General features: G+C 44.4%; 1 protein-coding gene and 1 long non-coding RNA gene across 5 annotated transcripts in view; both read right to left on the bottom strand.

The window, feature by feature from the left end:
• The window catches only part of LOC126282133 (uncharacterized), a 189,208-nt gene that overhangs the window by 93,825 nt on the left and 80,556 nt on the right, over nucleotides 1–14,827 (bottom strand). The window lies entirely within an intron of this gene.
• LOC126282131 (uncharacterized) overlaps nucleotides 1–14,827 on the bottom strand; it is a 590,112-nt gene that overhangs the window by 550,763 nt on the left and 24,522 nt on the right. The window lies entirely within an intron of this gene.

The raw sequence follows: 14,827 nt of genomic DNA, 5'->3' as shown, positions 1-14,827 counted from the left end.
CCTATCGATCGAGACGCAGCAACAAAAAAATGGCTCTGAGCACTATGGGACTCAACTGCTGTGGTCATCAGTCCCCTAGAACTTAGAACTACTTAAACCTAACTAACCTAAGGACATCACACACATCCATGACCGAGGCAGGATTCGAACTTGCGACCGTAGCAGTCGCACGGTTCCGGACTGCGCGCCTAGAACCGCGGCTGGCCAGACACAGCAACAGCCTCACACTATTATCAATTAATAAGAAATCATTTGTAGTATTGAATCAAAATGTGAAGCACGTTCAGTTATATTTCCGAGACAAACACCCAGGCTGCCATGTATTTGCTTTCCGCCTAAAATACATGGTGCTACAAAAATATTCATCCATTCGACTAGAGTATATCTCTTGTATGAATGAAGATGGAAAGTTGTTGTTAATATTACATTATAAATAGGATTATAAAGTTTTTCTTTTAAAAAATCCGATTTTATAACGATATACACTCCTGGAAATTGAAATAAGAACACCGTGAATTCATTGTCCCAGGAAGGGGAAACTTTATTGACACATTCCTGGGGTCAGATACATCACATGATCACACTAACAGAACCACAGGCACATAGACACAGGCAACAGAGCATGCACAATGTCGGCACTAGCACAGTGTATATCCACCTTTCGCAGCAATGCAGGCTGCTATTCTCCCATGGAGACGATCGTAGAGATGCTGGATGTAGTCCTGTGGAACGGCTTGCCATGCCATTTCCACCTGGCGCCTCAGTTGGACCAGCGTTCGTGCTGGACGTGCAGACCGCGTGAGACGACGCTTCATCCAGTCCCAAACATGCTCAATGGGGGACAGATCCGGAGATCTTGCTGGCCAGGGTAGTTGACTTACACTTTCTAGAGCACGTTGGGTGGCACGGGATACATGCGGACGTGCATTGTCCTGTTGGAACAGCAAGTTCCCTTGCCGGTCTAGGAATGGTAGAACGATGGGTTCGATGACGGTTTGGATGTACCGTGCACTATTCAGTGTCCCCTCGACGATCACCAGAGGTGTACGGCCAGTGTAGGAGATCGCTCTCCACACCATGATGCCGGGTGTTGGCCCTGTGTGCCTCGGTCGTATGCAGTCCTGATTGTGGCGCTCACCTGCACGGCGCCAAACACGCATACGACCATCATTGGCACCAAGGCAGAAGCGACTCTCAACGCTGAAGACGACAAGTCTCCATTCGTCCCTCCATTCACGCCTGTCGCGACACCACTGGAGGCGGGCTGCAAGATGTTGGGGCGTGAGCGGAAGACGGCCTAACGGTGTGCGGGACCGTAGCCCAGCTTCATGGAGACGGTTGCGAATGGTCCTCGTCGATACCCCCAGGAGCAACAGTGTCCCTAATTTGCTGGGAAGTGGCGGTGCGGTCCCCTACGGCACTGTGCAGGATCCTACGGTCTTGGCGTGCATCCGTGCGTCGCTGCGGTCCGGTCCCAGGTCGACGGGCACGTGCACCTTCCGCCGACCACTGGCGACAACATCGATGTACTGTGGAGACCTCAAGCCCCACGTGTTGAGCAATTCGGCGGTACGTCCACCCGGCCTCCCGCATGCCCACTATACGCCCTCGCTCAAAGTCCGTCAACTGCACATACGGTTCACGTCCACGCTGTCGCGGCATGCTACCAGCGTTAAAGACTGCGATGGAGCTCCGTATGTCACGGCAAACTGGCTGACACTGACGGCGGCGGTGCACAAATGCTGCGCAGCTAGCGCCATTCGACGGCCAACACCGCGGTTCCTGGTGTGTCCGCTGTGCCGTGCGCGTGATCATTGCTTGTACAGCCCTCTCGCAGTGTCCGGAGCAAGTATGGTGGGTCTGACACACCGGTGTCAATGTGTTCTTTTTTCCATTTCCAGGAGTGTATCTTTTCCAACCTTTATTACTTTTAGGATCAAAGTTTTCATTCGTCTTTTACAAATTGAAAATGTGCATATTACCGGGTGTACGACAAAGAACCTGGGCGATACTCAAAAGCCGCGCGGTTCTAGGCGCTACAGTCTGGAACCGCGCGACTGCTACGGTCGCAAGTTCGAATCCTGCCTCGGGCATGGATGTGTGTGATGTCCTTAGGTTAGGTGGGTTTAAGTAGTTTTAAGTGCTAGGGGACTGATGACCTCAGAAGTTAAGTCTCATAGTGCTCAGAGCCATTTTTTGATACTCAAAATCAGACTATAGTTTTGACAGTACGTCTTGCATTCACTTTAGTCGTTAAGGTATGTACGCAAAAATAATCATGAACCCCTGGATCAGGCGACCTTGGAGACGAATACTACCGAATTTTAACAATTACTGTTATTTACTGAAATTTTCTCTGATGTTCAGAAGGAAAGAGAAAAAATTATCGTGTTGTTTGTGGTTCCATAAATTGATCGAAAAGTCTTGTTTTTCGATTGTCCTTCGAAGTTTTTACGTTGTTTGTTGATGAATTACGTTAAGTGATTAATATTGCAAGATCACAGGGGCGAGATAAGCTATCGCAAAAGTGAAATGCTGGTACATTAACAACCGACAAAACAGCTGAAATGTCGAATGCAAGCATGCAGACGTGCATGCAGTGTATTGCACAGGTACCGGCTGCCATATTTGTGGGCTGCAGTTCCATGCCTATTGCACTTAGTCAGTCAGTACAGGTATGGTTAATGCTGGTTGTGGATGACACTGAAGGTCCTGTCCGATGATATCTCGTAAGTGCTCGAATGGAGACAGATCTGGTGGTCAAGCAGGCCCAGGCAACGTGTCGACACTCTGGACAGCGTGTTGGGTTACAACAGCGGCATGTGGGCGAGCGTTGTCTTGTTGGAAAACATCCCCTGGAATGCTGTTCATGAATGGCAGTACAACAGGTCGAATCACCAGACTGACGTACAAATTTGCAGTCAGTGTGCGTGGGAGTTCTCCTGCTGTCATATGAAATAACTTCCCATAACTCCAGGTGTAGGTTCAGTGTGAGTACCACGCAGAGAGCCGGCCGCGGTGGCCGTGCGGTTCTAGACGCTGCAGTCCGGAACCGCGGGACTGCTACGGTCGCAGGTTCGAATCCTGCCTCGGGCATGGATGTATGTGATGTCCTTAGGTTAGTTAGGTTTAAGTAGTTCTAAGTTCTAGGCGACTGATGACCTAAGATGTTAAGTCCCATAGTGCTCAGAGCCACTTGAACCACGCAGAGAGGTTAGCAGCAGGCCCTCAGCTGGCCACCTTCTAACCAACACACATCCATCACTGGCACCGGGGCAGAACCGAACCAATTTTCACAGGAAATAGTAACAGACTTCCACCCTGCCCTCCAATGAGCTCTCGCTTGACCCACTGAAGCCGCAAATGGTGATGGTTTAGGGACGGTGGAATGCACGCTAAATGGCGTCTGGCTCGGAGCCGTCCTTTGCAACAGTTCGTTTTGTCACTGTGCTGCCAACTGCTGCTCAAATTGCTGTTGCAGATGCACGATGGTCTTTCCTCTCGGCAGTGCCACGTGGCCGTAGGAGCCCGGTCTTCTTGCGGCCGTATATTATTGTGACCATCGCTGCTAGCAGTCATTTACAGTGATTACATTCTTCCAAAGCCTTTCTGCACTATCAATGAAGCCCCATTAGGCGATCTCGTTCACAACCAGTGAGCTGTTAACAATGGCGTCTTTGTCGCCTTGAAGGCACTTCTGTCTAGCATCATCTCACCATGTCCATCTTAAAGGTAACTAACATTCACGACCACAACAACGTGTATTTAAAACAAACCTCATTTGCAGCCTCATAGAGGCGCTACTATCGCCTCTCTTATGTGACTGGCGTGAAATTTGAATAGACATCATCTTTCAGATGTAGAAACACGCCTAGCAATTTTCTTTTATGTTGCACAACTCCTTCTTGGTGTTGCGATCCTTTTTTCCGTCAGTGTATTTTCTGACTTCACGTGTAGCTACTCTCTCTGTGTAGATATACTTGCCCTCTAGTTTCCACCAGGGGATTTCACGGTCAGGCTTTACGAGGTGTTCAAAAATGTCTCTCCGCAGTGCCGTATGTTAGCCGCGCGCACCGTATGCCGCGGTGAATATACCGAAATGAAACTCAATGGAATATAAGTTATTAATTTATTGAATATTCACTCTTACTTACAAATTTTCACATTAAATGTTGAAAGTGTCCCCCCTGTTGTTGAATACACAATTCAATTCGTCTGACCATGCTTCCAAACACAAGCTGTAACATTTCTTCTGTAACAGAAGCAGTGAAAGTGGATATTGCAGTTTTCGATTCATCGATGGATTTTGGATGGTTTTTATAAACAGAAGAAAAAGTCAGGTGGTGTTAGGTCAGGCGATCGCGGAGGCCAGAGTCCCTGTGAAATTATGCCATCACCAAAAACATCAGCAAGCAATGACATTGAAACACGAGCTGTATGTGCGGTTGCATCATTTTGTTGAAAATCACCGTTCAGTATTTCACTTAACACAAGTTCTCCTATGAATGGGTACAGAACATCACCGCAGTATCGTTGTGCGTTTATGGTATCGTTGAAAAACCCAGGCAAGCGAACAATCATACGGCACGCGCCAGTCATACGGCACTGCGGAGAGACTTTTTGAATGCCCTTAAATACAATTTTTAGCTATCGTACCTGATGGTGTCTTCAGAGTTCATCTCATGAGGTAAACTGCAGTGTCAAGGTCCGTGGTATACTGGAGGCACTGGAGTAGGTCAGACGCCATGGCAGCAGAAAGTTTCTGATCTTCTCTGACGCTCTGAGTGCTTTGTTTGTGTTTAAGCCTAGCGGGCTTAACTCTTGACGTGTAAGCAAAGCATAATGGATCACATTAAACTCACAGTAATTATCGTTACAAACCACTGACAGTGTTCCGGTTTGGTGCACAGGAAAGTTTGATTCATTCTTAAGATTTTCGATCGTGTAATATACAGAATGTCAACAGCAAAAAAGTTTCGCCGCATGTCGAAAATTCCCTAACATCATCAGGAAATGCATTTTCGTAAACTGTCCGTAAATCTTAAAAATAAACAGTTGTATAAATGAAAATAGCATCGAAACAAAGTGGTACTCTTCCAGAACACAATGATGCCAGTTTCATCTTTGCACATAGGGTAGTTCACGAGTTTGAGAGAGTGGCACAAACAATGATTCAGACTGCCTTGCAACAAATCCAAAACGATGCGAAAGTGGTGGTATTCTGGTGGGTACGGGGAGACTCTGGGATATGGCGAAACAATGCGAGCACCAATGCACCTAAACAAGCTTGTACGGGTGGTGTTGTGATTCGGTGTGTTTTCTCCCTGCACGCTGTCATCTCACTATCCTACAGAAGGCTCACGCGTCAGTACAAAGAGTAGTGGTTGGAGGTGGTAAACGAAAAACTGCTTTCATTCAAATCGACCACCCGGACGTGGCGAACCTCACTTCAGCAACACAAGTGGAAGGAAGTGCTAGAACAGGAGACTGTCCACTGGCACACAGTTTATTCTCTGACGTGATGGTCAACCAGTATGCGAAGCCTGCCTGCAGAATACCTCTTGCAATACAACGTATTTTAAGCACATCTGTTTCATACGCTGACATGAGAGCAAACCTCCACTTGGCTGGAGAACTGTTCACCTTCTTAGCCGACAACAGCAACAATGTTAACACGCATTTTAAAATATTATGAAGTATCATGCAGAGGAAGTCAGTGAGTTCCCGGAGATCGCTTGGCTTCTGTTTTTTGTTTCAGTAGTCAGCCATCGATATCAGTCTATCATTAAGACATTTTTCCAAACTATTGGAGGATACGAACAACATGTTTGCGTAGAGATGTCCATACATTCTAACTAATGAAACCTGCAAAGTGTGTTCCTGGGGAATCAAAGCAGCAATTTCGCTTTTTAGAACAACCATGGCTTTAGCTAGAGACGTGTGTGTTGATATCCACTAAGGGTATAGTTCAACATCCTAAATGCATCATCATTATTATCATCATAATCATACAATGAAGAGCCAAAGGAACTGGTACACCTGCCTAATATCGAATAGGGTCCCCGCGAGCACATTTTAAGTGCTGCAACACGACGTAGTACGGACTCGACTAATGTCTAGTGCTAGAGGGAATTGACACCCTGAATCCTGCAGGACTGTCCATAAATTCGTAAGAATATGAGGGGTGGAGAACTCTTCCGAACACCACGTTGCAAGGCATTCCAGATATGCTCAAAAATGTCCATATCTGGGGAGTTAGGCGGCCAGCGGAAGTGTTTAAACTCAGAAGAGGGTTCCTGGAGCCGCTCTGTAGCAATTCTGGGGGTGCAGGGTGTTGCATTGTCCTGCTGGATTTGCCCAATACCGTCGGAATGGCCAATGGATTTGAATGGACGCAGATGATCAGACAGGATGTTTACGTACATGTCACCTGTCAGAGTCATATCTACTCGTATCAGGGGTCCCATATCAATCTAACTACACACTCCCCACATCATTACAGAGACTCCACCAGCCTGAACAGTCCCCTGCTGACATGCAACGTCAATGGATTTATGAGGTTGTATCCATACCCATACACATTCATCTGCTCGATACAATTTGAAACGAGACTCGTCCCACCAGCAACATGTTTCCAGTCAGCAACAATCCAATGTCAGTGTTGACAGGCCAGCGAACCATAGACCTTCGGCTCCGAAGGCCCATGTCGGTGATGTTTCGATGAGTAGTTCACACGCTGACACATTGTTGATGGCCCAGCAATGAAATCTGGAGCAATTTGCGGAAAGGTTTCTCTTCTGTCACGTTGAACGATTCTCTTCAGTCGTCGTTGGTCCCGTTCTTGCAGGATATTTTTCCGGCAGCAGCGATGTCGTAGATTTGATGTTTTACCGTATTTCTAATGTCCACAGTACGCTAGTGAAATTGTCGTACTCGAAAATCCTCACTTCATCGCTGCTTCGGAATGCTGCGACCCATCCATCACTGTAACACCACGTTGAAACTCACTTAAACCTTGATAACCTGCCATCGTAGCAGCAGTAACGGATCTAACACCGCGCCAGTCAGTTGTCTTATATAGACGTTGCCGACCGCAGCGCCGTGTTCTGACTGTTTACATATCTCTTTGCTTGAATACGCATGTCTATACCAGTTTCTTTCGCTCTTCAGTGTGAAACTGGTCGCTAGACTAAATATCTGCATCTAAAGAGAGGAAAGTTGCACTGATCAGACGAATACTCAAGAAAGGTAACAAAGGTAATCCGTAGAACTATAGAATAGTTCATTGAGATCGATTTGTAGCAGGATTTTTGAACATATACTGTGTTCCAACATTATGAAGCATCTCGTAGAAAGCCATAAACTGACGCATAACCACCACGAATTCCGAAGTTATCGTTATTGTAAAAAACACGTGTGTTTATATTCACACGAAGTAATGAATGCTATCGACAGACCAGGTTGATTCATAACAGGGCAGCCGATCAGATAGCGTAATAACAGGTGAACCATAAACCCAACGATTTTTTGTTTGTATTTAAACCCAACGGGCGACCACTTAACTCTTGACGCGTAAGCAAAGCATAATGGATCACATTAAACTCACAGTAATTATCGTTACAAACCACTGACAGTGTTCCGGTTTGGTGCACAGGAAAGTTTGATTTATTCTTAAGGTTTGCTCGTGTAATACACACAATGCCAACAGCAAGGAAGTTTCGCAGTAAGTCGAAAATTCTCTGACATCATCAGGAAATGCATTTTCGTAAACTGTCCGTAAATCTTAAAAATAAACAGTTGTATAAATGAAAATAGAATCAAAACAAAATGCTACTCTTCTGGAACACAATGATGCCAGTTTCAGCTCTGCACATCGAATGGTGTACGAGTTTGAGAGTTGAACGAGACGTAAGATTACATGTGTGCTGTGTGCGAAATCTGGCAGCTGTGCCCCGCCCTACCGCTTGCACCTTTCGAAATGTCAGTTTTAAAATACTTTCGAACAAAATGTAGGTCTTTCAGAGCAACTTTAGATATTATATTTCAGAAGACTTTTCCCGATTTATATGCCCCAACAAATCTGCTCGTGGTGGCTTACCATGTAATAGTGAAAAACCCTACACAGAGCCTTTTTTTATTTTTCCTGAGTACATGAATGGAAAAAAAATTGACATGTTCCCCACATATTCCACTTGGCAAGACCACAATTAAATATTTAATTTAAGGCGCAAAAGTTTTCGAAAATTGCAACATGTGGAAAGAGCGGCATCAATAAACGCATACCGTGTACAGCAAAGTACCAGCAATAAGGGACTACGGCTGCTCAAAGGCGACATATGCGCATATGTAACAGTCCCCTCCCACACATGGCCGGAAATATGTTATACCAGTCTGTCAACAAAGAGCCTTCAGATGTAGGTGAAGTGACAAAACGCATTGTTGAACTCATTGTGTGAAGTACTAGTGTGTAAGAGAGACAAAATGGGGCAAACCAATCTCTCCCCTGAAAATTAGTCTGCCGTACATGGTGATTCAAAAAGAAAGAACAGATTTCATTTGTTTAATACAAACTAACTGTGAAAGTTAGAAAGAAACATATTGCGCATTACAGTGGGTAGAAGAAAGTCCTAGTTTTATGATCGCACAGAGCCATATACTCAACATGAGCATCCAACATTGCTCCGGAAGTATCGAAACGATAGTTCATTTCATTCCTCTACTGAATCGACAGCTTCAACAATCCGAATTCTCCCCTTTCTCAGTTCTTGAACAGTAGCTGCCATAGGGCTCCAATCCTAAGATAACGCCGCACTTCAAGATGAAAGAGAGGCGGGGTGCTATCATGCATAAAAATGAAATTATTGAAGTCTTCGTGGAGTTGAGGAAACAACCAATTTTGCAGCATGTCAAGGTACGACATTACTGTCACGGTTTCCTCTAGAAAAAAAGAAAGGTCTTTAAGTTTCGCGAACAGAAACGGTACAGAATACCAGGAGTTTGTGACGCCCAAATTCTTACATTATGGCGATTTACTTTACCCGATAGATGAAACGTCGATTCGCCCGCAAAGTAGAGTCGTTCTGAAAAAACTGTCCCTACAGTAACTGCAACTTGTAAGGCTTCATATTCGGGCATCGTTCAAGCACACGCCACACTGTTGTTTGAGGAAGTTGAAGTTCCCGGGGTGCCCATCTTGAGGACTTCCGAGGGGCCCATGAGAAAGCATCTCGGATATGCCCGACATTTTCATCTGACGTGCGTGGACGACCAGTGCTCTTCCCTTTTCATATACAACCAGCTCCCAAGAACTTTTGTATGCCAGCCACAAATCTGCTTGTGTAGGGAAAGGTTCTTGCTGAATCGAAATGGGAATGCACTTAGCAATTCAACAACGAGTTAACTTCGCGCCAACTCCAACCAACACACAAAAAGATTTCTCTTGTGCTGAAGTCCAACAACAGTGCAGCTGTGTCAAAACTTTGAACCTTCCCCTATCCAGTGATACGCACTATATGCTTCTGTCTTTTATAGTTTGTCTGTGATAAGCAACTGACATCTGTTATTTCTTTTTAAATCGCTCTGTATTGTAAGGCTTCCACTCGTAAAGGGACGGCTTCCATGATAGTGATGCCTGATTAGACTCAAAGGATAGAAGATCCGTACACGATTATGGTCAAGTGCTGGACCATTGTGATTGCCGGCGCGCCGTGTGGCAAAATGTATTGTTTCCCGTTGGATCCTGCTCCATACTTCCTGTAGTGATTATGTCATTCGCAATCTGGTCATCGAGTAGTGACATGCAACACAGCAGATAAACGCCAGATGTTCTGGTCTGGTGCACCATTGGGTGCTACATGCGATCTTCACACCATTGTGTTCAGAGAGAACTGACTAGCAATCACTAGATAAGGGAGATTTTAGAACATGAGTTACTGTCATGCCGTCGGGTCGTATATGGTGAAGAATGTATTCTTCTAGATCTACATCTACATGGATACACTCCAGGTCACCCTTAAGTGCCTGGCAGAGGGTTCATCGAACTGCCTTCACAATAACTATTACTGTTGTGGTTGGCAGGAGAGCCAACCGTGTTTTTCTAAAGGAGGCCGAAATGCACGCGTTTAGCTCACGCAGGCTGGCGTGAGGTCTGGAACATGACAAGGGAATTAGAATTGAGAAAAACGGACGTAGCTGGTGGAATACTTTAACTTTAATCCATTAATAACGAACGTCGCTCTTTATGGTACATGATTCACAATATCAATAGTACGGATACTGGCGCCTTGCTAGGTCGTAGCAAATAACGTAGTTGAAGGCTATGCTAACTATCGTCTCGGCAAATGAGAGCGTAGAAGTCAGTGAACCATAGCTAGCAAAGTCGGCTGTACAACTGGGGCGAGTGCTAGGAAGTCTCTCTAGAACTGCCGTGTGACGGCGCTCGGTCTGCAATCACTGATAGTGGCGACACGCGGGTCCGAGGTATACTAACGGACCGTGGCCGATTTAAAGGTTACCACCTAGCAAGTGTGGTGTCTGGCGGTGACACCACAATTACTCCAATCTCGAAGAGCGCGCGGAGAAAACGAACATCTATATGCTTCCGTGCGAGCCCTGATTTCCCTTATTTTATTATGAAGATCGTTTCTCCCTATGTAGGTCGACATTAACCAAATATTTTCGCATTTGGAGTAGAAAGTTGGTGATTGAAATTTCGACAGTACAATAGATTTTGCCGTAGCGAAAAACGCCCTTGTTTTAATGATGTCCACCCCAAATCATTTATCATGTCAGTGACACTCTCTCCCATATTTCTCGATAGTACAAAACACGCTGCTCTTCTTTGAACTTTCTCAATGTAGTTCATCAGCCCTATCTGGTAACAATCCCACACTGCACAGCAGTACTCCAAAAGAGGATGGACAAGGGAAGTGAAGGCAGCGTCTTTAGTAGATCTGTTGCATCTTCTAAGTGCTCTGCCAATAAAACGCCATCTTTGGTTCATCTCCCCCACACTTTCTATATGTTCATTCCAACTTAAGTTGTTCGTAATCCTAGTTCCTAGGTATCTAGTTGAATTTACGGCCTTTAGATCTGACTGATTTAACGTGCAACCGAAGTTTAACAGATTCCTTCTGGCAGTCGTGTGGATGACCTCACATTTTTCATTATTTAGAATCAGTTGCCAATTTGCGCACCATATAGATCTAGTTTCTAAATAGTTTTGTAATTTATATTGATCTTCTGACGGATTTACTAGACGGTACACGACAGCATCATCCGCAAACAACCTAAGACGGCTGCTCAGATTGTCTCTCAAATCGTTTATATAGATAATGAACAGCAGAGGACCTATAACACTGTCTTATGGAACGTCAGAAATCACCATAAGGCTTTTGACACTGTTCCCCACAAGCGACTTCTAATTAAATTGTATACCTGTCGAGTGTCGTCTTAGTATGTGGGGTTAAGTAATATGTTCTCCCACTCTCCCTGGAAAGTGCTCTTTCGAAATTTCAACGGTAAACTACTCCGCGATGCACAACGCCTCTCTTGTAACGTCTGCCAATGGAGTTTATTGAGCATCTTTATAACGCTCTAGCGCCTGCTAAACGGTCCCGTGACGTAACACACAGCTCTTCGTTGGATATTCTCTATCTCTTCTATCAGGCCAACCTGATAGGCATCCCAGATAGATGAATAGTATTCAAGAGTCGGTCGGACAAGCGCCTTATAAGCCATTTCCTTTGTGGATGAGTTACATTTCCTTAAGATTCATCCTATAAATCTAAGTCTGGTATCTGCTTTTCCCACCATTTGTTTTAAGTGGTTATACCACTTCAGGTCGCTCTAGATAGCTACTCCTAGATATTTTACGGTAGGTACAGTTTCCAGTGGTTTGTCATCAATAGTGTAGTTGTATAGCAGTGGATTTATTTCCCTATGTATGCACACTATGTTACATTTATTAGGCGCAGAAAAGTACAGAGGAGGTAATTTTACGGTATAGCGAGTTCTTCGTGGTTATTGTGAGGTCCCTTTTGCTCTGCGTAGTGCAGCATCTCGAGTGGCATGGACTAGCATGTTGTTGTAAGTCCCCTGCAGAAATATAGAGCCATGCTGTTTCTATAGCCGTCCACAATTGCGAAAGCCTTGCCATTATAGGGTTTTATGCACGAACTGACCTGTCGATTATGTCCCATAAATGTTGGATGGATTTCAAGTCGAGCGATCTGGGTGGCCAAATTATTCATTAGAACTGCCCAGACTGTTCTTCAAACCAATCGTGAACAACTGTGGCCCGGTGACAGGGCGCATTGTGAGCCACAAAAATTCCGCCGCTTTTTGGGAACAAATGGTCTCCAAGTAGCCGAACACTATCATTTTCAATCAATGATCGGTTCAATTGGACCAGAGGACCCAGTCCATTCTACGTAAACACAGCCGACACCACAGTGCCTTGTTGACAACTTGGGTCCTTCGGCTCCGAAAGCCCATATCGATGATGTTTCGTTGAATGGTTCGCACGCTGAAACTTATCTATGGCCCAGCATTGAATGTTGCCCGCCGGAGCGATGTTTTAGATTTGATGTTTTACCGGATTCCTGATGTTCACGGTACACTCGTGAAATGGTCGTATGGGAGAATCCCCACTTCATCGCTGTCTAGGAGATGCTGTGTCCCATAGGTCGTGCGCCGACTATAACACCACGTTCAAACTCACTTAAATCTCGGTAACCTGCCATTGTAGCAACAGTAACCGATCTAACAACTGCAGCAGACACTTGTCTTGTATAGGCGTTGCCGACCGCTGCGTCGTATTCTGCCTGTTTACATACCTCTGTATTCGAATAAGCATGCCTATACCACTTTCTTTGGCGGTTCAGTGTATTTGGATAGAACTTTTTATCATTAGTCTTTTATCTTACGGCCTGGCAAACAGTGACTGCGTGCGAGTTATAATTGGCAGTTTCTTCCGTCACCGATTATTGTTCACTATTCAAATTTATTGTTGTGTAATTAAATTCTTCCTTGGATTAATGTAATTCTGTTTGTGTTAAATAAATTTTGTATGCTGTACCAGTGAAGGAACTGTACCAAATCCTCATTGTCTAGACCTTCGTCGTTTTTCTTCGTGATTAAATTAAGAGCCCGAATTTTCACACTTCAACTACCTTCTCTGATTTTGGCTATGGAGAAAGAATGGGCTGCCACTTCTAACAACCCTACCACAACAAAAGTAAAAAATTAATTATGACTGAGGTGTTGCTGACGCTGCTTAATACTGCATTTTCGGGCAACAGCAAAGTTATATTATGTGGCAGGTGTCATTAGAGCATAGTTAGTAAAGTCATTTGAAGAAATAATGGATAAACTAGGCACTCATCTTTTCGTGTTTTCCACGCTGGTCTCGTTGTGAACAAATGGCTCAATCGTCGAAAATCTAGGTGGTGATGATTCAAGCTTGGATGCAAAAAAGTGCCTAGGTTCTATTCTGCGATATTCAAAAGTTTTGTAGATGTGTTTGACAAAGCATTATTGAAGATTAAACCTTTGAAAGTTAGCACAGTGGTGATGTAAAAAAGTAATCTGCACTCCGAATTTAAGTTACTCTTCTTTTTTATTATTTTTGTAGCAATATCACTTGACAATATAAAAAATACTTGAAAACATTGTAAGTAGGCTGTTTACGTTTTTTTTATTGGTAACGCCACGTAGTGCTCTGAAAATCACTGGCTGTGCCGTGTGCAGTTTGTGGCTGGTTTGCATTGTTGTCTGCCATTGTAGTGTTGAGCAGCGGCAGCTGGATGCTTACAGCGCGTAGCGTTACGCAGTTGGAGGTGAGCCGCCAGCAGTGGTGGACGTGGGGAGAGAGATGGCGGAGTTTTGAAATTTGTAAGAATTGGTGTCATGAACTGCTATATATATTATGACTAGTGAGGTAAATACATTGTTTGTTCTCTATTAAAATCTTTCATTTGCTAACTATGCCTATCAGTAGTTAGAGCCTTCAGTAGTTTGAACCTTTTATTTAGCTGGCAGTAGTGGCGCTCGATGTATTGCAGTAGCTTGAGTAACGAAGATTTTTGTGAGGTAAGTGATTTGTGAAACGTATAGGTTAATGTTAGTCAGGGCCATTCTTTCGTAGGGATTATTGAAAGTCAGATTGCGTTGCGCTAAAAACTATTGTGTGTCAGTTGAAGCACAGTCGTCTGTATAATTTTTCTAAGGGGACGTTTCAACATCTCCCTCACTGTTAAAGTTCACATTTTATAAACTGACTACAGTTTGTGTCTTTTCAACATGGCGACCAAGGCTTGACTTTTTAATCAACGCTTACGCGCCCAAAAATCAGAGATACAAGTACGACAAAGACCTAGTGACAAAAGAAAGAATACACATAAGAATAATATCATTGCAATATAAACATATCGATGTATCAAAGTACCTCTACGTTAATGAAATAAAATCTGAATGTTGTCACAGAAATATGTTAACTACTTTACAGAAACAGAGTAGAATATTGCTGGTATCGAGAGGTTGAGGTGAGGTGCCGTAATGGTTGCGTAATTCAAGTACCATTACATACTCGTGCCCCTATATTCAGACACTGATTGGAACTGTGCCCAGCAGAGTCGAAGCCATGGCGGACACACTGAGTTTGATGTGAACTATTAGCTCTCCGGTTACTTTTAATCAGATAGTGTCTGACAGTGGTTCTGTGAAAAGTTTGCCTACTATTTAAGCACGGTGGTTGAAAAGAGCTTATTAAAAAGAAAAAAATGTGGTAAGTTCTTACCGGACCAAACTGCTAAGGTCATCGGTCCCT

This window comes from Schistocerca gregaria, chromosome 1, assembly GCF_023897955.1.
Source record: "Schistocerca gregaria isolate iqSchGreg1 chromosome 1, iqSchGreg1.2, whole genome shotgun sequence".
NCBI classification, from domain to species: domain Eukaryota; kingdom Metazoa; phylum Arthropoda; class Insecta; order Orthoptera; family Acrididae; genus Schistocerca; species Schistocerca gregaria.
The sequence above is the reverse complement of the archived record's forward strand: the minus strand, read 5'-3'. Positions and strand labels throughout refer to the sequence as shown.